Source organism: Notamacropus eugenii, chromosome 1 (assembly GCF_028372415.1).
Source record: "Notamacropus eugenii isolate mMacEug1 chromosome 1, mMacEug1.pri_v2, whole genome shotgun sequence".
Taxonomy (NCBI): Eukaryota; Metazoa; Chordata; class Mammalia; order Diprotodontia; family Macropodidae; genus Notamacropus; species Notamacropus eugenii.
Window position 1 is genome coordinate 254522306 of NC_092872.1, and position 26047 is coordinate 254548352.

The 26047-nt window shown below is 39.7% G+C and overlaps 1 pseudogene; it reads right to left on the bottom strand.

Annotated features, from left to right (window-relative positions):
* Positions 1 to 1358: 1358 nt before the first annotated feature.
* On the bottom strand, positions 1359 to 25951 carry LOC140517388 (cytochrome P450 2C23-like; annotated as a pseudogene).
* Positions 25952 to 26047: the final 96 nt, after the last annotated feature.

The following is a 26047-nucleotide window of genomic DNA, read 5'->3' on the forward strand; positions in this document are numbered from 1 at the left end:
AGTAGATGCAGAAGGTGTGACTGACAGGAAGAGATGGCAATGTGTAATATGGGATAGAATGCTGGACTTGGAGTCTGAAAAATACAGATCTGAATTCTACTTTTAACATTTTAGAGCTGTGCGACCATAGGCAAGTCTAAGTGTAATGGCAAGTAAAATACGACCTTTTGTTGTTTTTGTTTTAGTATATTCAAGAAGTATAATGCCTCTATTTGAAGGTGACTGGGGAGGATCTTTCCCACCCATTGATGGACCTGCCCAGTGTGGGAAGCTTGATTAGGGGCATTGTTTTTTAGGAGGGTCCCAAGTACCTTTTTGTTTTTTCTATTGAGGCACTGGGTCAAAGGGTCACACTCTCTGGCTCTAAAAAGTGTATACATACTCTGAGGGTGAGGTTTTACTTCGGGGCTTAGTTTTTGTAAGAATGTTTGTTGGGCCAGACGAGAACTCTGGGAAGCCACTAAAGAGCCCCCTGATTTTGAGAACCCAGACGTCATGCTTCCTTCTCTGGTAACTGGTCAGACAGCTGTGCCTGTCTGTTTAATTATGGTCTGACAGAGGAAGCCATGTCTGTTGATTCCTTTGAGGTTCAGGGTGTTGACTCTCCTGAACTAGGAGAATGATATATGTGCTTGACTGAAGGATTGATACATGTGCTTGATTAAAGTGATTGTTAACCCCTTGAAAGTTGTTTTCCTTTTATGAATGCAGATCCAAAAGCCTGTGATAGCAGGACCCCTGTGTGTGTTGGGATGCTTACTATTACACTAAGAAGTTTAGGCAATTCTTCCAGATTTAGCTGGAAGTTATAAGTGAATTATAAGTGAGTTCTGACCAGGTCTGGGGCTTTACCAACAAATCACAGATCCTTGACCAATTGATGTATTATGTTGTGTTGTAGCATATAGGTGAACTTGGGTGATTAAAAACTAAACTCTAGAAGATCCTACAGAACTAGAAAGTTATGGCTCCATCAGTGGACAGAGGTGACCATCCTAGCCAATAACAGAGAAGTCCATCACTAGTGTGACTGTCACCAGGGGACAGTTCTCTTTTGAATATAACCTTTGAAAATGGCCAACTAAAACATGGATGGGTGGATCAACTATCTCTACTGATCAAAGTATCTCAGATGGAGAGACTATATAGTCCTATTCATTGTGGAGATGAAGAATCTGTGGTGAGAATAAATAGTGAAGTGACTTGTCCAAGGCCATACAGGTTATTAGAATTAGAGGCAGGAATGGTTCCAGGTCCTCTGCCCTCAAAGTCAGGGCTCCTTCTGTACCACCATGCTGCTTCTGAAGTCATGAATTCTCAATATATGGAAGTACAGGCACACATTTGCACATCAGAAGTTATTATTAATACAGCTGTGTTTATTGCACCCAAATTCACAAACCAGATCTGTACAATACAAACTAAAATCATCCTTGAGGACATTTGAAAAGAAAAGTACAAACCAATATGGGTTTTCTAGGGGTATTTTTTCAGAACTTCCTCCACACTCTAAAACTGGAGTTGAGGGTGTGAATTAGAGCATGGCTGGAGACATTGGTGAGAGGCTTTACATTAATGTCTATAAGGCAGCCCCTATTACATAATGACATACAAGGCGCTCTGCTAGCCTGTCTTCTCTCTGGAAATTGAGATCCATTTTAATGAATAGGTGGGAATTGCTCTTTTCCTCAAGGAATTCCAGTCAAAAATATGAGAGTATTAAGTCCAGAGGATGAAACCAGCTGATTGATTTACCAAATTAGATTTGTCTTCTTTCTTAGTGAGGAAGAAAGCTCAGTTGATAACGTGGTGAAATATTGGTGAACCCAACCTGATTATTCTTGATCATTTCATTCAGATCTCCAACTGGTTTGAGGGTGAAGTTCTGTAAAATGGTGGTAAAGAACAAAAACAACTCCATCCTTGCCAGACCTTCTCCAAGACACGACCGTTTTCCTAGAAAGAAACAAAATCGTGCTTAGAAATTTTCATGGAATATCAGTGTCAGCCAAAGTGAAACAGACTCATTGGACCAGGACAATAATGGGGAAGGAGGAAAAGAGAAGGATATAGATGGGAAGAAATGGTGAGAACTATTATTGTGACTTATATTCCAGTCATTAACGATTACTAGGGACAAGAAAGAATTCTTCCTTCATACCATTCTTCTCATGGTGAGCCCTTGTGCAGTGGATCTTGCAGTGGAGTTAGACTTCCATAAAATAAGGGGGCAGAGGAGCCAGCCAAAAGACTCAGCTCATCCTTGGAAATACTAGAAAAGACAGTGGACCACATGCCATAGCGGCATTGTGTCCTCAAAAGAACTTCCTAAAGGAGGCTCAGCCAGAGGAGGGTGGGAGGGGGAACAGGATTCTTCTTCTAGCATAAGAGGTAGAGATGGGAAGGTTTTCTTTTTACCAATGGAAAAAGGCATGAAGTAGTCACTCTTCTTGAATTTTCCATTCTGATCCAGGAAATGCTGAGGGTCAAAATTGGCCGGGGTTGGGAAATTCTTTGCTGTCATTCAAGACTGGGTGGAGCAATGGGTAGATGGTTGTTCCCTAGAGGGAAGAAATTCCCAGGGAGAGTCAGTTATCATCATAAATATCCTTTCTTATGCCAGTACCAAAAATTATCAGTGGCTCTTTATTGTCTCCAGAACAAAATACAACTTATTTATGTATGGTATGAACTGAGATGTCTAGCCATTGAGAATTTGCATAGGCCCCAATCTAGATTTCTAGGTTAATGTTCCCATTATTGTCCCCATCATGCCCTCCTTAGAGTTCCAGCTAAGCTAGTCCAACTGCTGTTCCTCATTCACAAGGCTCCCTCTCTGGTCTTCATGCCTTCATAATGGCCATGTCCCATGCCTAGAAGGCACTCCTTGCTCACTTTAGTCTTTTAGAATCCCCAGCTTTCTTCAAGTATTAATTTACTGGGTACCTTCTCCTACAGGAAGCTTGGCTAAGGCCCCCAGCTCTTTGTAGTCTCTCCCCCCTCTCAATTCCTTGGTCTATACTTCATGTCTATACCTGCTGCTTGGGTAACTCTGAGAAGGACATATGAATTGTCAGTGACCCAGGCAATGCTTAAAGTCTCTATAAGAAGATCAAGGCTTCCTCCTGAGAGAGTTTCTTCAGCAGGAAGCCACTCTGCCAATCAAATCACAGCTTGTATCAGATGGAAAGAAATAATACTTTGGGAGGACTTTTCTGGTTCCAAATTGTGCCCTCCCCTACAGAAGTCAAAGTCCTCAATGTTCAGATACCCTTCTGTTCTTGCATTGTGTCAACAGAACTTGGCCCAGAAATTTTCACATAGTTGGTTCTTCCTAAAGTCTTGATGATTTAAACTGAACAATGCACTCCATGAGGTACATTAAATGTGAAATTAGGTGGAACGCTCCCTTTTTTCTTTGAAGGAGAATAATTCTGCTGAGCCATTGGTAGGAAACTTCAATCTAATTCAATTTAATTCAATCAAAGTTTATTTAGTCCCCCATGGAAGGCAGTATTTTTGGGTCTAAAGACCTAGGTTCTAGTCTCAACTCCAACACATTTAAATGACCTTGGAAAGTCATTTTTACCTGAGACTCAGTGTCTCCATCTGCACAATGGGACAGATAATAGTATTAAGACAATCCTCTTCACTTTCTAGTCAGAGGAAATGACATAAACAAAATTTTCACATGAGCAACCTCTCTCCGTTATTTTTCCTGTACATTTTCTTTCCAGTGTTACAGTGGTGAATGAGAAGCAGGGAGAATCAAGATAAGTATACACTTTCCCCTCATTCTTCATTCAACCCCACAGCAAAGTTACCTGTATGTAACAAAAGACTGACTGAAGGGAATTTCAGGTGAAATCATAACAATGGGACTCAATTTTCTCATGTCTAAAATGAGATCACTGGACCAGATGATATTTAAGATCTCTTCCAAGATTAGATCCCATGAGCCCACACCTGCTGACCTTGGGAAGGACATATTTGTGGAAGTGGATGTCCTGGGTCACTGCATGGGGCACATTGAGAGGTACAAGGTTAATGAATCTTTGCACTTCATGCACCACAGCATCCAAATATGGCATATCTTGTCTGTCCTTTATGGAAGGAACTCAATTAGGTCCAATCACACGATCAATTTCCTCATGAATTTTTGCTGCAAGAACAAAAAATATGAATAACCACTGAACTTCCAGGTCTCCTGGGAATGCCCAACAGAGACTGTGTGCAGTATCTGTCTGATCATAGGATCTAAGACGATTCTCAGATGAGCTCAGTATCCTCCTTCTATTCAGGCCATATCTTAGAGTGCTGCTGGTTGTCTCTGTTCCTGCACCAAATAAATCTGATACAGCCACTGCTAGATTCTCTAAGTCAAATTCAGACTGGAGATTATCTTTTTCCTAAAGGAGAGGTACAAAATAAATGAAGTAATGAGAGACAGCAGGGAATGCCATTAGTAACCATGTGAAATACATAACGTTTGTCCTAGGAGCCCTCCCCTACCTTCGTTTCACTGTTCTAAGAGACAATAACCTTCCCAATGCCCTCACTCTTCCACTGCCCAACCATAGGCTTGCTCTTCCCAGGCAACCTTTTTCCCCTGAAACAATATGGCATAGTGGGTAGAACACTAGACTTTGAATCAGGAAGATGAGGATTTAAATTTAACCTCAGCTAAGAGGTATGTATGTGTCCATGAGAAAGTCACTTAATTCCCCTGGGCCCCAGTTTCCTCATAAGTAACAGGAGAGACTTGAATCCCTTTCAGGTCTCTACTTACTATCAATGATATGTATGGTATGGAGAGGATCTGAATTCACTTAAAACCTTAATGACCTGGGAAGTGACCCCTTAGACTGATATTTTCACCACAGAACAGTACAGGATCTTTGTAAATCAACAACAACAAGAAGGACATTCAGATTTTTAGAGGGGAAATGAGAGAAATGTTTTGTGGTGGAGAATAAAGAATTTTAAATTTTGTAGAGAAAATGAAATTCAACCAGACAACCTGTGACTGATCAGAAATTTCCTTTAGAAATTCTCCTTTAAGTGGTCATCTGGCCTCAGCTGGAAGACTTTGACAGATGGGGAATTTACTATTTAGTGAAAAATTTCATTCCCGTCTTAGACATTATCCCCCTCATGTGGAAATGAAATGCGTCTCTGTAATTTCAAACCATTGTTGAGTTCTGTCTCCTCAGAATGAAGAAGCAAAAATATTCTAACCCATTTGTTACAGCCCTTAAAGTTAAGTGAGTATTGAGGTCCCTTCCAGCTCACAAATTTTGTGAAATTTTATGAAATCTGAAAACATAGGACTTAGAGCTTGGAAGAACCTTGGAGATCACTTGGCCCTACACACTTATTTTCCAGAAAAAGAAATTGTGGTCAAGAGAGGTGAGGTATTTTTTTTCAAGATCATATAAGATAAAATGGAGAGGGATGGATGATAGAATGGCCCAAATGGGAGAAAGCCAATTACTATGTCACCTGGAGCAGAAATAAAGCTGATTAAACACACACACACACACACACACACACACACACACACACACACACACATGAGAGAATGGAAAGTGGTAGATGTTGGAATGGCTCAAATGGGAAAGGAGCTAATAGCATGTTACCTGGAACAGAAATGAAGCTGTCCATGATTTTACAAAGTGGGTAGGGAAGGGGTGTTGAGACAAAGTTTGGATAGAAGCTCATTTGCCACTTAAACCAACTGGCAGTGAAACTCATGAAGAGTGAAAATAAGCAAATAATCTAGACCAGGATATAAAACAATGAATATGGACAATACAATTAAGAACAGTTATTCAAATATCTTTGATAAATGAGAGAAGTCAGCAAATATTATATGACTTTCAGAAATAAAGAAAAAATATTCTAGAGGCAGCTAGGTGGCACAATGGATGTAGTGCTAGACTTGGAGTCAGGAAGACCTGAGTTCAAATCCAACTTCAAACCTTTTTTAATCAGTATATTAAATAACTCAACCGACAAATACATAAGAAATGTCTGTTGTGTGCCAAGCAAAGTGCTAGGAAGCAGGGATATAAAGGCAAAGGATAATAATAGGATAGTCTCTACCTTCTGGGAGTTTACATTCTACTGAAGAAACACATTTAAAGAGAAATCCACATGGATTTTGAACAAAATAAATATACAGAGAATTTTGGATGGACCCATTAACAACAGGAGGAATAAGGGAAAAATGCTTAGAAGAGGCAGCAGCTCAGTGTGGAAGGATATTAGAGCTGTTATGAGTTGAGGAAGGTGCGAGAGCATTCCAGGCATGGGAGCCAGACTGAATAAAGACAAAGAGGCAAAATATGGCATATCATGTACAGGCAACAGCAAACTAGCCATTTTGGTAAGAGAGAAGGATGCATAACCAGTCTAGAAGAGAGGCTGCAGCCAGACTGTGAAGGGCATTAAAAGCCAAACTAATGAATTGTGTTGTATCTTAGGGGCCCTGAAGCTTCCTGATCATAGGAATGACCCAGCAATTCTTATACTTTATGCATGTTTACTTTGAGGATTTATGAAGAGTGGATTGAGAGTCTTGATGTTTGGAGAGCTGTTAGGAGAGAACTGTCATTATCTAGGTGAGAGATAATGTTGTGGTGTGAATAGAGAAAAAAGGGTTAGAGATTATTGCCATCATGGGGTTCCAAGTGGGGAGGAGAACAAGACATTTACTTTCTACTTTCCTCCTACACCCTCCTCCCCCTTTGATAGGAGTTATTTGGACAGTTTAGATTCAATGAGAAAGAGAATTGCCTGGTCAGCACTCCGAAAATGATTGTTCCTTGTAGAGGAAATTTAATCTACTGGGTTAGACTGTGAAGGAATGTAGGAAATGAGCATTTATCAGGCATCTACTATATGCCAGGGCATGTGCTGAGCACCTTAAAAATATCTCATTTGGTCTTTACAATGACCCTAGGAAGTAGGTGCTATCATTATCTCCCTTTACAGTTGAAGAAATAGAGGCAGACAGTTGTTAAGTGACTGTAAAGTGTCTAATTCTAAATTTGAACACAAGTCTTTTTGATTTCAGGATCCATACCACCATCTAGCTTCTTCTATCAGTCTGAGTACAAGTATGTGGGACAGAAAATATTTAAGGATTAATGGGAATGTGGGACTGATGTCCTGATGCCAACTCTGAGGACATTTTCATCCTTGGGGGACAGGATGGAATACTGTGATTTTTTTTCTGAATTAGTTTGTGGGATTCTGAGAAGCTTTTGAATCTTTTTTATTTTTCTGTGAAGCAAAATAAAGCTGCCCTCTTCCTGCAATTAATTAATTTTTAGGGCTTTTATGGAAGTTAGTCATACCTAGTATTTAGATAATGCTTTAAGGTTTATTGTCTGTTGTTCAGTTATTTCAGTCATATTTGATTCTTCATGAACCCCTTTCATGTTTTCTTGACCAAGATACTGGGGAGATTAGCCTATCCTTCTTCAGTGGATCCGTTTTCAAGCAATTGAAAGTTAAGTGACTCGCCCATGATCACAGAGCTAGGAACTGTCTGAGGCTGGATTTGAACTCAGATCTTCCTGACACCAGGCCCAATGTTCAATCCAGTGAGCCATCTGTTGCCTGTGCTTTAAAGTTAACAACATACCTTACAAACCTTTCATTTTATCCTCACAATCACCCTGTGAGATAAACGAATGCTATTATCCTCATTTTATAGATGACAAAACAAGGCTCATAGTGGTGGTATGAATTTCCCAGGGTTACATAGCTAGGAAGTGTGTGAAGTTGGCTTTGAACTCAACTTTCCTGATTCCGAGTCCTGCTCTGCACCCCAGTTCTCCTGTTTAAAGCTTATTTTGTATGTAGTTTGATCATCACCCTCATTAGACTATAAACTCCTTGACAGGAGTTCTCTTTTGCCTCTTTTGAGTCTTTAGCACTTGGTAAAGTATCTGGCACATACAGGCACTTAATAAATGTTTGTTGATTGATTCTTGTTATCATTCTCCAATGCACTATCCTCCTCCAAACAGGAAAGCCCAAATCAGCAACTCATCACCCAGCAAAGCAGAGCTCTTCTTATCTCATTTCCAATACAGAGTTCAGAAAAGGGACAGGTTCAGAGCAAAATCCAGTTACTAGAAAGTAAATGGCACCCTCCTGGGACATGAATACCTTGAGACTCTCTGAGGTCCCTTCCTATGCTTTGAAGAGAGTGATCTGTAAGAATTCTTGGAATATCAGCCCTGCTCAATGAGCAAGGTGCCTCCCCCACACATCCTACCTGCTGCATTTTGGACAGGTAGCAGTCAATGTAGTCTTGAGGGTTGTTGGGGTCCAGTATCTTTTGATGCTCCTTTATTCTTTCCAAAATGAAACTTCTCATTTTCTGTACATTTTAATAATATCTGTTATGCTTACCAGGGAGGTACACTCTGAATGCTGGCAAACAGTTGTAGAGCTACAATGCCCAAACCCAAAGGAACACATGTGAGTTAACCATCATAGAAAACTTTATATGTCTACTTATAAACAATCATGTTACATTCAAAGGCATTGCATTTTTTGTAAGTTTTTTTTAAATTTTTTATTAACAAAAAGTATTTTTGGAGGTAGAGCCAAGAAGGTGGAATAAAAGCAGGGATTTCCTTGAACTTTCCCCCAAACTCTTCCAAATACCTGTAAAAATGACTCTAAATAAATTCTAAAGCCACAGAACCCACAAAATGACAGAGTGAAATGAATTTCCAGTCCAAGGCAATCTGGAAGGTCGACAGGAAAGGTTTATTGCACCAGTCTGAGAGAAGAGTGCACTCCAACAGGGACTGCACTGGCACAGACATGGCCAGAGCAGGACTCAAGGGACTGAATCACTGGCAGCTGTGGCAATTTCCAGACTTCTAGACCCCAAAATGTCAAAGACAACTTAGAAGTTCAGTAGGAAAAGTCTATTGGACCTGTGTGAGAGAGCATGGTCAGGCCTCAGCCCCAGGGCAATGACAGTGGAAGTAGTAGCTGTTTCTAGAATTCTAGGCCCACAGACAGTGCAATGATCAAGTGGCTAATCAGAGGGGGATTGCAGAGATCTCTTTGCTGGTGATGAGGCAGGATTCTTTAGCTTTACCCATGCTTTGATCTGGGTCACAGTCCTGGGAGGCAGTCCTGAGGTGAAGAAGGCAGCTGGCATGGTGGAGTTTGTGGTGGTAGTAGAGAAAGAATCCTCCTCAAAGTGTAGAGGCAGAAAAGAGTGCTTATGGTCACTCACAGACGAGAGGACAGGTCAGGAGAAGAGTAAACACCTCTCCTATGATCATACCATCTTTGGAGAGCTGAAAATTTGCAGGTCCCTAGAAGTATTTCTGAAAACAACTGCACAAAACCCTTGAAGCTTGGGACCATACACCCCCACACAAAGAGCTAAAAAGTCAAGTAATTGACTGACAAAATGAGCAAACAGCAGGGGAAAAAGCAGACTATAGAATCTTGCTTTGGTGACAAGGAAGATCAAAACATACAACCAGAAGAAGACAACAAAATCAAAGCTTCTACATCCAAAGCCTCCAAGAAAAACATGAATTGATTGCAGGCTATGGAAGAGCTCAAAAAGGATTTTGAAAATCAAGTAAGAGAAGTAGAGGAATTGGAAATAAAAAAATAAGAGTGATGTAGGAAAATCATGAAAAACAAGTCAACAGTTTCCTAAAGGAGACACAAAAAATGCTAAAGAAAATAATACCTTTAAAAATAGACTAACCCAAATGGCAAAAGAGGTCCAAAAAGCCAATGAGGAGAAGAATGCCTTAAAAAGCAGAATTGGCCAAACAGAAAAGGAAGTCCAAAAGCTCGATAAAGAAAATAATTCTTTAAAAATTACAATGGAGCAGATGAAAGCTAATACTTTATGAGAAATCAAGAAATTATAAAACAAAAACAAAACTATGAAAAAAATAGAAGACAATGGGAAATATCTCATTAGAAAAACCACTGACCTGGAAAATAGACCCAGAAGAGATAATATAAAAATTATTGGACTACCTGAAAGCCATGAATGTCCTTGTACTGCTTCTTTTGACCACTATGTGAATGCTTGCCCTACGTGAATCCTCCAAAAATTAGTCTTTTTGGCAAGCATACATATTGAATTTGAACAACATGGCCAGCCCATTGAAGTTGCACTCTTTGAAGCAGAGTTTGAATGCTTCACAGTTTAGTTTGAATGACCTTAATTTCTAGTACCTTGCCTTATCCTGCCAGGTGATCTTCAGAATCTTGCTGAGACAATTCAAATGGAAGCAATTCACCTTCCCAGCATGCTACTGGTAGATTGTGCAGATTTCATGGGCACACAACAATGAGGTCAGCACAACAGCTCTGTAGACCTTCAGTTTGGTAATCATTCTAATACCTCTTCTCTCCCATACTTTCCTTTGGAGCTTTCCAAACACTGAGCTAGCTCTGGCAATTCATGCCTCAACCTCATTATCAAAGTGTACATCCCTAGAAAGTATACTACCAAGGTAAGTGAACTTATCCACAGCATTCAAAACTTCTCCATTAGCTGTAACTAATGGTTCCATGCATGGATGATGTGGTGATGGCTGATGAATCACCTGTGTTTTCTTGGTGTTGTTAGGCTAAAATTAGCGCAAGCAGCAGAGAATTGATCCATACTTTATTGCATCTCTGCTTCAGAGGCTGTACTGAGTACACAATCATCTGCAAACAGAAAATCATGCATCAACACTCCCACCACTTTGGTCTTCACTTGCAGCCTTTTCAAGTTGAAGAATTTACCATCAGTGCAATAACTGACTTTGATGACCTGTTCATCCTCATTGAAAGTTTGTCAACATGGCTGAAAACATCACGTTAAAAAGTATGTGAGCAAGCACACAGCATTGTTTCACTCCATTGGTAACTGGTAAGGCATGAGAGTGTTGTCCATTATCTAGAACTCAGGAAACCATGCCGTCATGAAATTGATGTACAGTGCTGATGACCTTCTCCAGGCAATGAAGTTTTGACATAATTTTCCGTAAGCTCTCTCTCTCTCTCTCTTTCTCTTATGACTAACAGTATCAAAGGCCTTGGTCAGATCTATAAATGTTGTGTACAGACCTCTGTTCTGCTTTTGGCATTTCTCCTGGAGTTGTTGGGCAGCAAACATCATATCAACTGTTTCTCAGCCCTCTCTGAAGTCACATTGGCTCTTAGGTAGATGACCAGCTTCCAAGTGAAGGATCAGCCTATTAAGGAGGACTCTGGCAAGAATCTTGCCAGCAGTGACTAAGAGAGACATCTCCCTCTTTGGTTGTCACAAGACAATCTGTTTCCTTTATTTTTATAGAGATGGACAATAAAGGCATTCTTGAACTCCTAAGGGATAACCTTCTCTTGGGAAATTTCAGTCAGCTTTTGTAGGAACGATAGACCCTCCACCTTGTAAATCTTAGCTGGTATAGAATCAGTACCAGGTGCTTTGCCACATGAAAGGAGTCTAATGGCATTCAAAATCTCTTCTTCAGCTGCAGCTTCAGCTAGGGAGGGATTGACTTCAACCTGAAGTAAACAGTCAATGGCCTCAGCATTGATTGATGATGGTTCATTGAAACATTATGGAAGTGTTCAGCCCATCTCTCTATAATCATGCCCTTATCACTAATCAATATGACTCCATAAGAACTGAGTAGAGGAGATGCATCATAGGTCTTTGGCCCATAAATAGCCTTCATGGCATTACAAAAGTGCTTTAGATTTTTACTATCAGCATAAAACTGAATTTTATCTACCTTCACTGAGCCAAGAATCCTGAATCTCCCTAAGCATTGGCTTGTGTTTTACTTTTGATGGAACTAAATGCTACCTTCTTAGAGAAGGATGAACTATCCTGCTGGCAAATCCTGTGGAGTTCTCATTTTTCATTTAGCAGCTTCTGAATTTCCCCATCATTTTCATCAAAAGTCTTGGTGTTTAAGAGTGTTTTGACTCAGATGAGCAAATGTAGTGCTATACATCAAATCTCTGAAAGCTGCTCACTCCTTTTCTGATCTACTGTTGCCAACTGTGTGTTGGCTTAACTTTCCCTCCAAGTTAGCAACAAACTGTTTAACCTTCTTATCTCTGTAGCTCCCAAAAAAGGTACTTCCATTCTTTAGGTGGCACTTATGATAATCAGATAAAAAGGGAAGGGGTGGTAAGTGAAGAGCAATATAGTCTCTGGCTCCTACAAACCTGAAGACAGAAATTAAGGCCATGATTTCATGAAATTATCACCACTAACTCCTTGCCAAGAGTGAAGAGTTTTGGGCTAACCATGGCTCTGAAATTCACAATATTGACCAAAGCACTTAGAGATGTTAAAGATTCATGTTTCTTACTAAATTAGTTTCTGTCCTTTTTGTGAAGATTAGGTCGTCTGTTCTTCAGCAAATAACTATTATGTGTAAAGAGGATTGAATTTGGAGTCAGAAGAACTGGGTCAGCATACATGCCCTGTGACATATGTGGTAACCTCAAGTAAATCCTGTCACTTCTCTGTGCCTCAGGTTCCTCCTCTCTGCAGTAATATTCATAATACTAGTGATAATATTAACAATAGCTAGCATTTATTGGGCACTGTATATGGTGCCCAGGGTGCTTTACTTATATTAGCCCATTTTAGTCTCACATCAACTTTGGTAGGTAGGTCCTTTTATCATCAGCAGCAGCAGCAGCATCATCAGCATCAGCATCATCTCAGGAAACTTAGAATGAGATGAAGTAATTTTCCAAGGGACACACAACTACTAAGTATCTGAGGGAGGTTTCAGATTCATTCTTCCTTGCTCCAGGGCTAGCCTTCTATTCATTAAAGTCCTTTCTTTCCCTAAATTCTATGCTTTTGTGATCTCTCAATCAAGGAATAGTCAAAGGAATAGTCCTCTTGAGCACTCAGGAGAAGTGAGATATTGTGCACAAATCCCAAGAATTTCATAAGCCCTCTCAGATCTAGGCCTAAATTGGCAAAACTGAAAACTAACTTATCCAGTGCTGTGCTACCCACTGGATGACTAGAAGACCAAATATTGTTTCCTTATCCAAAAGAAGTTGATACTTGAGTTAAGGGAAAGATACTTACCTTGGAAAAACCAATAGTTTTAAAAAAGAAAACACAGAGACACCAAGGTATCCAATCAATTCAATTCACATTAAGTCAATAAAATCCATTAAAGATTTATTCATTACTCACTATGAACCAAGTCCTGTGCTAAGCTACAGTAATATAGACAACAATGAAGCAGTCCTCATCTTCAAAAATCTTATATTCTACAGGAAAACGGTTTAGCTAGAGTATGTACTCCAGACTGTAAGTGGAATAAAACATAAGCAAAAAGAAGAAGAAGAACGTTTGTTTTTGACTGCATGAGGATCCTTAGTTCTGGCTTCAGTGAATGAAGGCTGTGACCCTACATGTCCATCCATTGTAGAGGCTAGGCCATAGCACTCCCAGAATCAGTGTAGGCTATTGGCCTAAGTGACTTGCTCACTTAGCTTGGCCAGCTGTCCTCCCTATTCTCTTCAGAATGCCCTGGGCAGGCTCTTTGTTGATAACTATTTCACTTAGCCACATTTATGAACACTATCCTCCTTGGAATATCCCAGGTCACTATCAACATTTATCCCTATAACTTAAATATTTGTATGACCTAGAACTAGTTCAGAGGCCTACTGAGCAGAATATGTACCCAGATTTTATTTGAGACTCAAAGATATTATATGATGTTATGGTCCTTGAGTACATGATATGGGAGTATGTGTGTGTATGTGTGCATATGTGTGTGTATGCTCATGTGTGTTTGAAGACCTTCCTAAATGATGGGAGCCTATGTATATTGATCCTACTGCTGAAACTTAGCAAATAATCATAGAACAATAATACATCTCTGGCCTTACCAGTATCCATGATGAGTTAAGCAGATGAAAGTTAGTATTTAACAATCTCATCAGATATAGAAATTTCTCATCATTATACTTGAATCGATCATGGAAGAGGACAGAGCAGATCACATTGCATGGGGCACAGCCAAGGATGAAGGTTGGATCAGTGGGCTGGCCTAATGCAGAGAAAAATTATCAAAGAGGAAAAAAACAGCTTTAATTGAAATGTTTCTAATCACCTAGGAACTGGACATCTATTCTGTCCACACCTGGATAAGGCATGTGGTTCCTCAAAGGCTAGTGAATGTTGTTCTCCTGGACAATTTCCTTTACCCTTTATAAGGAAACTAGATAAGCTTATAGTACCTGAGCATGAGAAGAGAGAAAGGAGTTCTCCAGCCCAGCTGAGTGACTGTCTGGTCAGTGACCCAAGGCACAGAGTTTTAGAATGACTTCCAAAGCAAATAGTACTTGGGACTGGGGATGGGTGAGCAGTTAGACCCCACATGCCCAGGAAGAAAGAACTGAAAACTAACCCTTTGTTTTCCTGAGCTCCTCCACCAGGCACTGGGCTTCTTCTTGAACTCTCTCTTCAATGCTTCTCTTCCCCATCCCAAAATTCCTTAGGGTCATTAGGGAAAATCTGCGCAGTTGTTTCCACCTCTCTCCCCGACTGAAAACAACTCCTAGACAAAGGAGAATAGGATATTGTTCACTCTAACACTGGAGGTAGTGGAGGGCACAGTGTACATGGGGGCCATGGGGCTTTTGGCTTAATTCATTGATTTAGTTTAATTTTATTCAATTCAAACCAAAATGCAATGCAGCATAGTAGGTACCAGGAATTTACCTCATGAAGGTCTCATCCTAGGTGCTGAGAATGCAACAATAAAAATGAAAGCAGTGATGAGGCTCCAGGGTGAGTTGGGGGGTACATTTTATAGGATATACTCTGTCATACCCTTTTGTCTTTCAGTGATACTTTAAGATAAACTAAATTTACCTTTTCCTTTGGTTACATCTTCAAATATTGGAACAACTCCTCTGTCTATAAATGCATCTCCTTGATCAATTAGAGCTTCCTTCAGAATGTCATATCCATGTAGCATGACAATACGATGGGTTCCAAAATAAAGAGTATAGATGGGACCATATTTTTCAGCCAGCTGTGAAAAGAATGCCAAGAAACAGGAAGAGTTTCAGTGTGGAATTGTAGAAAGATGAAATTTACCCCCACAATTACCTCATAATGTGCTATATGCATATATACATATGTATACCTATGCATATGTAGGATCATATGTTAATGAATTCTGTCATAAGCTGTGGGACAACAAAAATGCATTCTCATTCCTTTTAGTTTGCTCCTTGGGAATTCCTGTCATTATATGGCACAGTGTTTTTTTCAGGCAGTCTCCCTGCATGCTCCATTACTGTCTGGTGTAAAGAGCTTATATAAAGGGCCTGGGATTGATTTTGGGTAGATGAACAATGGAAGATTTCTAAGAGGACATGGAAGAAAGCCACACAGGATGCAGAAGGTATTGACATCTCCTAACAAAAGCTAGATATTCTTGTTGCCTCTCCACTCATTTCTGAAATATTTACAGTATTTCTTCAGTCATTAACACTCAACTTCATCTGATCTCTCCAAAGTTACTAAAGGTCATTGAATAGCCAAGTATGATGGCCTTATCTCAAACCACATTCTTCTAGATCTCTTTATAGCATTTGACATTATTTACTACCTTCTACTCCCATATACTCTCTTCTCTCCAGGTTTCTCTTCTCTCTCTCTCTCTCTCTCCTCTCTCTCTCTCTCTCTCTCTCTCTCTCTCTCTCTCTCTCTCTCTCTCTCTCTCTCTCTCTCTCTCTCCTTCCTGTGTGCCTCCCTCTCTCTCTGTCTCTCTGTCTGTATGTCTCTCTGTATCTGTGTCTCTCTGTATCTCTCTCTGTCTCTCCCTCTCACTCCGTCTCTCTCTCTGTCTCTGGCTGTCTCTGTCTCTGTCTGTCTGTCTGTCTGTCTGTCTGTCTGTCTCTCTCTCTCTCTCTCTCTCTCTCTCTCTTTCTCTCCCTCCCTCCCTCCCTCCCTCCCTTCCTCCTTCTCTCTTTCTCTTTTTCCTGTCTGATTGTTCCTATTCAATATCCTTTGTTGGATCATAATCCATATTAAACCACAAATCCATGACTTTTCCCTATGGTATAGTCCTAGACAATATTCTCTTCTCTTTCTACATTCTTATTCTTGGTAACCTCATAAACACTATGGAGATAACTCCCAGATGCATATATCTTGACCTATGAATATCCATAGTATTTCTACACTAAATAAATACATAATAAAATTCATGGTTCATACCCTAAAAAGGCAACCTTTTCCAAAACTCTAGTTAAGTTCCCACTACAAAAGCACAGATCTAATCATTTCATTCACCTGGTCAAAAAATTTCAAAGGTTCCCTATTACTTCTGGGATCAAATATAAACTTATTTAGCATTTCAAATTCTTCACAACCTAGCTGGAAGCTACCTTTCCAATATCATAATTCTTCTTCATTTATTCTATGGTTTAGATAAATTGACCTTGTTTTTCTCACACAGCACTACCTGCCATCACCTTGTTTTGCAAAGGTTTTATAGTCCCCATGCCCAGGATGCATTTCTTCCTTGTCTCTGACTCTTAAAATTTCGAACTTTCACAAAGCTTGGCACAAATGTCACTTTCTACACAAGGGCTTTCTTAACCCCTCCCCCAGTAGCTAGTGCCTTTCTCTCCAAATATTACCTAATATATATATTTTCAACACATTTATTTCTGCTTCCTTTGCAAATTCTTTTCCAAATTGCCCCATTGGCCTACTTCCCAATCTGTATCCACACTAGAAGTTTGAATGCTCAAAGTAGTGATGACTCATAAAGTTCTCTGACTTCTGTGAGAAAAGTGAATATAAAATTAGTTTACCATTGCAGTAAGGCACATATGTAGGGATACATGTGGTGAGAACAACTCAGAATTTTGGAATTGTCTGGAGTCTGCCCTCACAGAGGTTCACAAATGGGTTGAGTTGGAGGATGGATCTACTGATAAGCTGAGCTGCTCTGAGAAAACTTTACTATAAGCCCCTGCAGATCAGGTGCAAGTCTGCTGAACTAGGTTGAGTTGCTTTCTTTTACTGGGCCACTTCAATACTGGGCTGACCCAGGGCAGTGGCAGTGAAGAGGGTCTTTCACAAAGGCCAAATTCTTATTTGGGAAGGTATGAAAGTTTCTTCAGTTCTCCCATGTCTGGAATCTGATGGTTTTTCTGTCTTTCAGCCAGCGTATGTAACTTGAGAGAGGTTTATAGAGCTTCTCTTTTATCAACCAACTCTGTCAAGCACCAGGTATCAGTACAGAGTAATAGTCATTCTTCCTCTAGAATCTGGGTTCTTTTCTTAGCAACACTCTTTCATTAAAGACCTCACTGTAGTGTAGGATCATTAGTGAGCAGTTTACTAAACCCTCATGTCTATGGTCTAAACAATATGGCAATGTGCATTTGTGAAATCATCACAAAACAATTCTTGCTTTCAGATTTTCCCAGGTATTAACTTCAAAGTTCTCCTTTTGGTGCAAATGAAATACTGAGACACAAAGCATTGAGACAGACTTTGCCCTTGGTAAGTGCCTTATCTCTGGAGTCTGCTAGCTTAGTGTTTTCTATATGCATATTTTATGTGTGTTTTTGTCTCTTTCAAACAGACAAATAGTCAAAGGGGCAAACACTACTTCATTTGTGTGTTTTCCATCAGCAGCATCTTGAATAGACCCTGATATGTAGTAAGTACTTCATCAATGCTTTGTTGATTAATTGATTGAAAAATCAAACTAAATATCCATCAAAGAAGCAAAAGCCTTGAAGGAAGATTTGGGGGGAAGAAGGAAATTTGAAATGGATCAAAATGTATGACCAAGAGTTGTGGTGGGAAATTTCAAACTACATCAATGAAACTGCTTTTATGGCTTGGATCACTGATAAGAAGGGGAAAGGAGAAAGAGGAGAGAATTTTTAATATATTATTTTATATACGATGATAATTCATGAGAAATTATTCACAAATATTAGCCTAGAAAATTGTGGTGGAGAAGATGGCAGACTAGAAAGATTCACTTACGCAGGGTCCTCCCCACAGCCCATAAAATACCTGTAGAGAGGGACTCTCAACAAATTTTGGAGCAGCAGAAATGGAGGACAACAGAGTGGAGGAGATTTCCATCCCATGGTGACCTGAAAGGCCCATGGAAATGTCGGTTGCACTGGACACAGAGCCAAGCACAGAGCCTATAGAAGGTTACTTTCTTGGTGAACAGATACCTCCTCCCATCCTTTCTGATGAGGAAGAACAATGCTTACCATCAGGGAAAGACATAAAAGTCAAGGCTTCTGTATTCCAAACATCCAAAATAAATATTCAATGGGCTCAGGCCATGGAAGAGCACAAAAAGGATTTTGAAAATCAAGTTAGGGAGGTGGAGGAAAAACTGGGAAGAAAAATGAGAGAGATGCAAGAAAAGCATGAAAGGCAGGTCAACACCTTGCTAAAGGAGACCCAAAAAAATGCTGAAGAAAATAACACCTTGAAAAATAGACTAACTCAATTGGCAAAAGAGGTTCAAAAAGCCAATGAGGAGAAGAATGCTTTCAAAAGCAAAATTAGCCAAATGGAAAAGGAGGTTCAAAAGCTCACTGAAGAAACGAGTTGTTTAAAAATTAGAATGGAACAGATGGAGGCTAATGACTTTATGTGAAACCAAGAAATCACAAGACAAAACCAAAAGAATGAAAAAAATGGAAGACAATGTGAAATATCTCATTGGAAAAACAACTGACCTGGAAAATAGATCCAGGAGAGACAATTTAAAAATTAGGGGACTACCTGAAAGCCATGATCAAAAAAGAGCCTAGACATCATCTTTCATGAAACTATCAAAGAAAACTGCCCTGATATTCTAGAACCAGGGGGCAAAATAAATATTGAAAGAATCCATTGATCACCTTCTGAAAGAGATACAAAAAAAGAAACTCCTAGGAACATTGTGGCCAAATTCCAGAGTTCCCTGGTCAAGGAGAAAATATTGCAAGCAACTAGAAAGAAACAATTCAAGTATTGTGGAAATACAATCAGGATAACACAAGATCTAGCAGCTTCTACGTTAAGGGATCGAAGGGCATGGAATATGATATTCCAGAAGTCAAAGGAACTAGGACTAAAACCAAGAATCACCTACCCAGCAAAACTGAGTATAATACTTCAAGGGAAAAATTGATCTTTCAATGAAATCAAGGACTTTCAAGCATTCTTGATGAAAAGACCAGAGCTGAAAAGAAAATTTGACCTTCAAACACAAGAATCAAGAGAGGCATGAAAGGGTAAACAGCAAAGAGAAATCATAAGGGACTTACTAAAGTTGAATTGTTTACATTCCTACATGGAAAGACAATATTTGTAACACTTGAAGCTTTTTTCAGTATCTGGGTAGTTGGTGGGATTACACACACACACATACACACAGAGAGACAGAGAGTACAGGGTGAGTTGAATAGGATGGGATCATATCTTTAAAAAATGAAATTAAGGGGTGAGAGAGAAATATGTTAGGAAGAGAAAGGGAGAAATGGAATGGGGCAAATTATCTCTCATAAAAGAGGCAAGCAAAAGACTTTTCAGTGGAGGGAAAAAGAGGGGAGGTAAGAGAAAAACACGAAGCTTACTCTCATCATGTTCGACAAAAGGAAGGAATAAAATGCACACTCATTTTGGTATGAAAACCTATCTTACAATACAGGAAAGTGAAGGAGAAGGGGCTAAGCCGGCGGGGGGGGAGGGGAGGGATGATGGAAGGGAGGGCAGAGGGAGGAGGGAGCATTTGAAGTCAACACTCTTGAGGAGGGACAGGATCCAAAGACAGAACAGAAGCAATGCGGGGCAGGATAGGATGGAGGGAAATATAGTTAGTCTTACACAACACGACTATTATGGAAGTCATTTGCAAAACTACACAGATATGGCCTATATTGAATTGCTTGCTTCCCAAAGGCAATGGGTGGGGAGGGAGGAATGAAGAGAAGTTGGAAGTCAAAGTTTTAGGAACAACTGTTTTGAGTATTGTTCTTGCAACTAGGAAATAAGAAATATAGGTAATGGGGTATAGAAAGTTATCTGGCCTTATAGGACAAAAGAGAAGATAGGGACAAGTGAAGGGAGGGATGAAGAGAGGGCAGATCAGTGATTGGAGCAATTAGAATGCTCGGCATTTTGGGGTGGGGGAAGGGAGAAATGGGGAGAAAATTTGGAACCCAAAATTTTGTGAAAATGAATGTTAAAAGTTAAATAAATAAATTTAAAAAAAAAAAAGAAAATTGTGGTGGAGTGAGCAGAGACAGAAATATGTGTCCCTTGTATAATGGCCCTCTTGGTATATCAGGCATTACCATTTCATGAGTGACTTGGGAGCAAAGACATGTTAAAAACAAGAATTTGAGGGGAGGGAGGGCAGTCAGAAGGCTGGAGTTAAAACAGAGATAGGTAGAAGGCAGATATTATGTAGCATGAGGGCTCTAGGGTCAGGAAAAAGAACAAAAGCACCCTAAATTTTTAGGTCTTGTGTCCACAGGACCTTCAGGTAGGAAATGGCCTCAATTTGACTCTAGGACCCCAGAAGAAAAAAACAAACTGAACAAATGGGGGAAGAATGTTACAACTGGCTGGGGTATTTTTTTGAAAGTCTGCTTTGAAGTCCAGATCATCTACATATGAGAGGAAGGGAGTAGCATGGATAAAGAAGAAATGACTCCAACATTCTTGATGCCCTCTCTAGCACCAGGGGATAAACTGGGGGGTGGAAGGGAGGGATGGGGCAGAGTGGATAAAGTTCAATGGTCTAAAGATCAATAAAAGACTTTCTAAGATGCATGATTACAAAGTTAGTCTGCAAGACTAGCATTCCATATTGGAGTAAATTTGGGTGGTTACAGAGGGAGATGATAGAAAGACAGGGTCTCCCATATGACTATGTGATGAATTAAGAATTAAGTGTAGCAGAAATAGAGATGAAAGGGCTCAGATAGTTATACCTTTTTAAAACCAATTCCCTTTAAATAGAAAAATGGGGCTAACATCTAAGCCTGAAAAAGTTAGAATGGTTGACCCTGCAGGAAAGATCCAGGAGAAGGGGTTAGGGGAGGTGATGATTATGGAATGGTGAGTCATCAAGGAGGAGATAGTGAAATGATGAATCAGCATTGCTTTTTCCCATGTGGAGGCATTAACAGTATTTAATTTACTGAAAATGAACTTAAAGACTCAAAATTTTATCCCTTTAAAGTAGGGAAAATTGGGGTAGAGGAATCCTTGTTGCAATTGTTAGTAAAAAGATGAGGGAGACAATGGAGGATTGGGTAGGCTGAACTATAAGCACATAGATCTAAAGAAAAAGGGACTTGTAAAGATTTTTTATTTTACAGATGAAGAAAGCAGGGTCCAGGGATGTAGAGGCATGGGCCCAAAGTCCCAAAAGTAGCAAAGTACAGAGACCTTCTGACACTAGGCTCAGTGCTCCATCCACTGTACCACACAGCCTTCCTCAGTATTTAATATGAGAAAGATTTTTTTAAAAAACTGTCAACACACAATGCTTCCACTTGATTTTACTGCAAAACCCTATAGGTTTAGTATAAAATCAGAAGACAGTTAAGAACCAGAAGATTTGAATATCTGGCAGTTTAATGATGAAAGACTTTCATGCAAGCCCTTAAGAAGTATTTCTTTGGAGTTAGGAGGCAGAAGATACACCCTTGGTTATAGTTTCCTTCCCCAACCTTCTTGGCTGGAAAAGGACCTTTTGAACTTCTAAGGTATAAAAAATATTGCCACTTCCCATAAGCATCATGGCAGCATTATTGGAATAACAGATGGCAGTGTCTACCTCATGAGTCAAGGATTTGACATGATAAAGAAAGTCAGCCTCAAGGCAATACAAGGAGCCCAGCAAACAAAAAAAAATGCACAACACTTAAGGAGAAAATCTTAAAGACCATTGGAAGGGCTTTCAAGGATGTGAGCTTCCCCTTTTCCAGATGTGTACTCTTGAGCTTATTTCCCCTGGAATATATATGTACTTGTAGGAAAATAGGCAACAGATTTCTGGGTGGAATGTTTCATCTTGACAATTCTTATTATACTACCCTTTCTCAAAAGCAAGTAAAGTCTGGCTGACTTGATATTAACTGATAATCTTTGGACAAGGCGCTTGTGAACTGTTAATATTACAAAAACTCACTCCAAATCCTCAGACCTACAGCTAGAATGTATGGGAATAAAAAGTAGCCAAACCCTGTAGACCCAGTCTGCTAGGGCAAGTGGGGATTGAAAGAGTAAGTGCAGAGCATGGGAGACAAATATGTGAAGAACTGATATGGAAATAGTGTATGAAACTGTGAATTTCTGTTATGAACAAATGGGTGGGTTTGATGGTTATTTTCAATTTAATATGACAGTAGCAAAACTGACCTGTTTGCCTATGTCCTTTTTGGGGATTTTCTCCGTTATCATAAAAAATTTTACTCAATTGGCATAGTATAATATTTTGAATTTCATCAATAAAATTTGTGGGATTTTTTTGCTTGTTGCATACATACCTATATAATGTCCTTCATTTTCTCTTTTGGCCTGCAAAGTCAAAAATATTTAGTATCTACTCCTTCATGTAAAACTTTTCCTGACTCTTGCTCTAGGTTGCCAAGACTTTGCTTTTGTTGCACACTTGAAAATGTCTCTTAATTCAACCCAAAATTCCAAGGAAAAACAGTGCTTATATGAAACTTTTACTGAAATAAAATCAGTTGAATGACAACAAATATCAAGCAGCTTTATACATCTCCTATGATGTCAAAAGCAAAAAAAAGAAGAAGAGAGATCTCCACTCTCACACAAATCTGTAATGGAGATTCAAACTATGGCTCCAGTAATGAGCATGGTTTCTGCCCTTTATTCAGGTGAAAAAGAAACTTCTATATTCCATATTCCACTAAATTGCACAGTTGAAGTGGTATCACTTTCATATCTCTGTCAAAGGACATGAGTTAATCTGGCGTTATCTGTTCTTCGTGGAAATAGAGTGGCTCTTTGTAATCATTTTGTCACTTCCATGATGTCCACCAGACATCTTTGTTGATCTGTTATCACAATTTCTCAAAAACTGACAAAGCTCACTGGTATTTATTTTACAGACTTTTTTTCTCTTTTTGAAATTTGTCTGTGGAAAGATTTCAGGCTAATGGCTCCATAAGGCATCAAGAAATAGTAAAACACAGTCAAAATTACAAAAAAAAAAATGTAAGGAGGAGGAAGTAGGAGCTTGGGCAATCAAAAAACGTCTGGAGACCTTTTTCTTCTTGATTTCCATGATACTGGTCTCTTCTGCTTCTCCCGTTACATGTCCACCTGTTTATTCTCAATCCATTGCTAGGTCATCATATATCTTCTGCCCACTACGGCTCTTTTCTGGGCCCTTTTTTTCTTGCCACTGCCTTGCAGATCTCATGAACTGCCATTGTACTCTAACTAGGTGATCCCAGCATGCATGACTTCAATAATCATTTCTAAATAGAAGATTCCTATAGCTATATGACTATACACTTTATCTCTTCTGAACTCCAGACTCATGTAGTCAACTGTTTTGGATCAATTTCTCAACTTGCATGTGCTGTTGGCATTGCACATGTAACAGGTCCACAATGCAAATGATTTGTTTTCCCCTACACTTGCCCCTTCCTCCAGACTTACCCATTTCTCTTGAGGGCATCCAAGAGATGGTACTTCCTTTCATCCTGACAGTCTCAGGTTTGTAGTTGACTTACTTACAACTCATTCTTACTTACAACACATATGCAATTGATTATAGTCAAGTCTGGTAAATTCTGTCTTCATGTGTCCCATATCTATTCTATCTTGCCTCCTTGCTTGTCCACTGGCTCACTTAAGATGCTCATTTGCTTTTCCTTAGATTATTCTAATAGGCTAGTGACATGGGCAGCCAAACTAGCTAACAGAGCAAGTGACTTTAAGGGAAAGAGAAGATGGAATGTGACAGACAAATCAAACCACCACCAAATTCCCTTAGAAACAGATCAAGATAGACCAGAACTACTACTCCAGAGCCTCTGTGATTGACCCTTTTATGCCAATGACTCCTGCCCCTAAACCATTTTTTCTGTTTCCAATCCAGGTCAAATAAAGGAGTGATCACTGTGGAGAAAGGACCCACCTTCTTCACCATTACCATTAACCATTAGTAATTAGTATTCTAATTACCAAACAACTGACCCTAGCAAGCAGATAAGCCTAAAATTCCTGGGATTGGCAGACCAGCCCTGCAGAACACTGTTCCTACTTCCATTCCAGCCTTCCCCAACATCAGCCCTGGAAGGAACCTCCTGGCAACTGCTTCTGTAACTGCTGAAGTCACAGCTACTGAAGACTAAAAAAGAAAAGTCCCATCACTCAAGTCCTGGACACTATCAAATGGTTCAATATCAGAAAAGATATGATTTTATCAATGGAATTGACATTAAATGTGCTGCATTATCATCAATTCTGTTAATTTGCCCTAAAGAGCCCAAGGCCTTTCTAACTGACATGGAGCTGAAATCTCATTCTGTATTATGTCCACAATACTGAGCACATAGTAGGTACTTAATATATGATATTTTTATCCATTTTTTCAATGGCCTCCAAGGTCAATCCCCTTCTTGTAGTATTTCTCCTTTGCAGTGAAGAAACAGCATGGCTAATAACTTGATATTCCTTTGGTACAGTTCTGACCATGTCACTCCTCTACTCAAAAGTCTTCAGGGGCTCCCTACTGCCTCCATAACATGGTACTTAAATGCCTCCACAGTTGACTTCAACCTAACTTTCCAGATTTATTTTGTGTTACCCCTTATCCCAAACTTTATATTCTTGCCAAACTCCCCTCCAGCTATAAAGTCTCCCAATGCTTGACCTATGCCCAGACCACCTCCTAAGCCAGGAATTCATTCCTCCCTCTCTTCCAATCAGAATCTGTTACTTCCTTTAAGGTCCAGCCCAAGTGTTCTCTCTTGAAACCTTTTTTAGGTCCCCCAATTACAAGTGGTTCATCTGTCCTCTAATTATCTTCTTCTTACTTACCTCTGAATTTGTTGTATCCTTCTAGTAGAACAAAAGCTCCTGCAGTACAGGAACTATTTCCTTTCAAAGTGAGATTGCTTTATTCACCATATGTTTCTCTCTGCATCTGGCACAGTGACCAGCACATAATAGGTCTTGAAGAAGTTTTCATTAACTGAATGATTTATTTTTGTCTTTGTATTCCCAAAACCTAGCATGATGCATTACACATAGTAAATATTTGGTCCTCTTGTTGAATTTCTTCTGCTGTGACCAAAGTTTTAACAAAACAACCAATGCATGCCTGACGCAATTGCTAATGGAGATATCACTCACAGAGCCCTTAATTCACACCATCCTTGACCTAGGACTCTAAAGCTCCATGAAGCCTGATTCAATTATTCATTTGAAGCCTTTATGTCTCCCCCTACAACCCAAGCAGCTAGAATCTAAAACCTAGATCCAACCCCTTTACCTTTGAAAATGATGCAGTGATGTTCTTCACATCCAATTGCAGGATGTTGCCAATAAAGGGAAGAGGAGTGGGACCTGGTGGGAGCTTTCCCCTTTTCAGTCCTTGAATCCATAGAGACAAGAAGGTCAGTAAAAGGACACAAGCCAGGAGGGCAGGCATGCTGAGTCCCCAAGGATCCATTGCCCTGAGAGATGGTCCTACACCTCTCAGAGGGACCAGATCAGTTAGCATACTTTTATAATCACTGGTAGATAACAAGGGGTGGGAATGCCAGGCCAGTAAATAAATAATCCTTGTAGGCAAGTAGGAATGTTTTTCTATTAACTTTTACTAGTTTGGCAACCGAGAGATTATTAAGGAAAAATCTATGGATTTGTTGCCTTAGAATCTGTTCCTGCCTCTAACCTGGCCCTAAATTGCACAGGGAAAATGGAAGTATGCAATTATTTTGTCCAGCTCAT